This window comes from Leuciscus leuciscus, assembly GCF_965113295.1.
Source record: "Leuciscus leuciscus genome assembly, chromosome: 6".
NCBI classification, from domain to species: domain Eukaryota; kingdom Metazoa; phylum Chordata; class Actinopteri; order Cypriniformes; family Leuciscidae; genus Leuciscus; species Leuciscus leuciscus.
In genome coordinates, this window is record NC_138730.1 from 28,234,850 (window position 1) to 28,238,048 (window position 3,199).

Consider the following 3,199-nt stretch of genomic DNA (forward strand, 5'->3'; position numbering starts at 1 on the left):
AATAAGTAGCAAATATTCAATTTTGTTCTAACATGAAATGTACAATTTCACAACAAATTCTAAATTTAAAGATTAAAATGTAACATATTTACAATAGTATTTTTTACTTTAAACCACTCATATCTTTTAGCGGCTATTAAGAAACTGCTCTGAGTAGTTCCGCGTCATAATGATGAGGTAGGCATAACTTTACAGAAAATGGAGGGTATTTTTTAAAGCCAAGTCAAGCAACAAATTCCCTAAGACATGGCCCACCAGCTGACAATGAAAATCAGTCTTAATTCATTTATTCTGAACCAGCACTCTGCAGAAGCCTTGGGGCCCCAGTGGAGCCTGAGGAGAGCTATGCTGAAAGGGGTGTTGTCACATGGACTCCATTCATGGGGACCATTCTGAGGAAGAATCAAATCTAACAGAATGACTGGGGAAATGGGTGCTCTCGGAAGGGACAACAAGATCATTATATTGCCTATTGACACTAATGTATGCAAATTATGAAAATGCTTCACAGATGTATTTATATATTGCACATTTATAGATGTCAACATGACACTCAGCAACATAAATGGACAAATGTTCCAGGCTCTCGTTAGTGTGCACGCAGGGGTTCAGTTGCATGGGGCTTCTATGGATTTGCCATGCCAACAAATGAAATTAGTGTCATTGCAAACAGTTCATTTTAAGATGATTTCAGCTCATTATCAAGTCAGGAATCAGATTTGACATTACTATTCTGGTTAATTCTACTCTAAAAGCAGGCACAATCACAAGGTTGCTTTTTGCTGCCCTCCACTGGTTAAAACGTCTGAACCTGCAAAGGAGTTATTCTTGCAAATAAAAGAAAGACAAATAAACAATAAAACAGTATTTTTAATTTAGCATACATTTATTTTTTACATTTATATAAAAAAAAAAATACAACTTAAATGTTGGCTATTTCAGACACCTACAACTTTATAAAGAAAATAAAAATTGAAATTCATTTTTCTTTTTTAGCTTAATACATCATTCCGACTCTTCATTTACATACTTCCTAATTAAATTGTTATCAATATGAGCACAGAAGTAGTCACAGTAATCCCCATATTTACTAAACTGTAGAAAATAGGTCAGTGGGCAGTTTTTTTTTTTTTTTTTTTTTGCCCCAGCAGTCAGAAATAGGCAGGCTGCCAATTAATCATTTGCCATAATAAGACATTTTCTCTAATGATCTAATATAACAGCAAAAAGAACATGAACATTGAAAAGAACATTGAACATTGAAAAGAACAAAACTGTAAAACAAATGGAATGGAATAAATGAAGAGGAAAAAATGTATTGATTTTAAAAAGTGTTTTTCTATTATGGTTTAAAGATGTTTTATTTTTATTTAATTTTTTGGAGGGTAATCTAATAAATTAGCACATACTCTGTGATTGACCTAATGCACAGCATGCAGACAGTGGAAAAGGAACATACTCAACACAGACTTGAATGAACCCCATGGGATCTAATCAAGGCCAGATTGTCGAGGAAACCAAAACGAGACATGGCAGTCCCTAGAGAACACATCACTGGGAGGGGGAAACCGTGATATTAACAAATGGCCTCTGGTGACATAAGCTAAAGCTTCCCTTCTGAATAAACAGAGAAAATAATTAGTTAGAGTTGGAAGCATATGACAGAGGTTCAAAATGGCATATGGCATAAGTTTGATTATTGCTGATGGTTTAGTCTTACCCTGTAGAAAGTGAGAAGAACTAGGCTGACACAAAAATTGACTGAATAGCAAATATCGCTTATGCGCTATTAATTTTGAATAAATGTATTGATTCATTTTGAAAAATGGAGCGATTCTTGTCGAAAATGGAGCGATTCATTTTAAGAAAAGTAGCTATTCTTTTTAAAAAAGTAGCAATTATATTAAGGAAAAGTAGCTATTAGTGATGGATTAGTTTTGAATAAACGTATTGATTCATGTCGGATGGATGACATTAGTTTTGAATAAACGTATAGATTTATTTTAAGAAAAGTAGCGATTCTTTTTGAAAAAGTAGTGATTCTTTTTTGAAAAAGTAGCGATTCAATTTGAAAAAGTAGCGATTCATTTAGAAAAAGTAGCGATTCTTTTTTTTTAAAGTAGCTATTAGTGATGGATATAGATATTAGTTTTGAATAAACGTATTGATTCATGTCGCGATTCTTTTTGAAAAAGTAGCCATTCATTTTGAAAAACTAGCAATTCTTTTTTTGAAAAAGTAGCTATTAGTGATGGATGTAGATATTAGTTTTGAATAAACGTATTGATTCATGTTGCGATTTTTTTTCATAATGATGCATTATGAATAAATGTAGATTCTTTTTGAAAATGTAGCGATTCATTTTTGAAAAAGTAGCAAGTCTTTTTGAAAAAGCGGTGATTATTAATTCATTGATTGATGTATTTTGAATAATGTAAAAATGCATTATGGATAAATAGCGATTCTTTTTGAAAATGGAGCGATTTTTATTTTTTTTTAAGTATCAATTCATTTAGAAAATGTAGAGATTGTATTGATTGATTGTATGCAATGGTATATCTTGAATAAATGTAAAAACGCATTATGAATAAATAGCGATTCATTTAGAAAATGTAGCGAGTCTTTTTGAAAAAAGTAGCGATTCTTTTTGAAAAAGTACCGATTCATTTTGAAAAAGTACCGATTCATTTTGAAAAAGTGGTGATTTTATTGATTGATTGTCTGTATTGATGTATTTTGAATAAATGTAAAAATGTATTATGAATAAATGTCGCGATTCTTTTTGAAAAAGTAGTGATTCATTTTGAAAATGTATCAATTCATTTTGAAAATGTATCGATTCATTTTTTAAATGTAGCGATTCTTTTTTAAATGTAGCGATTCTTTTTGGAAAAGTATCAATTCATTTTGAAAATGTAGCGATTCTTTTTGAAAATGCAGCGATTCTTTTTTGAAAATGTAGCGATTCTTTTTGAAAAAATATCGATTCATTTTGAAAATGTATTGATTCTTTATGAAAATGTGGTGATCTTTTTTTAATGTGGCGATTCTTTTTGAAAATGTAGCAATTCTTTTTTGAACATGTAGCGATTCTTATTGAAAATGTAGCAATTATTTTTGAAAATGTGGTGATTGTATTGATTGATTGTATGTATTGATGCATTTTGAATAAATGTATAAATGCATTATGGAAAAATGT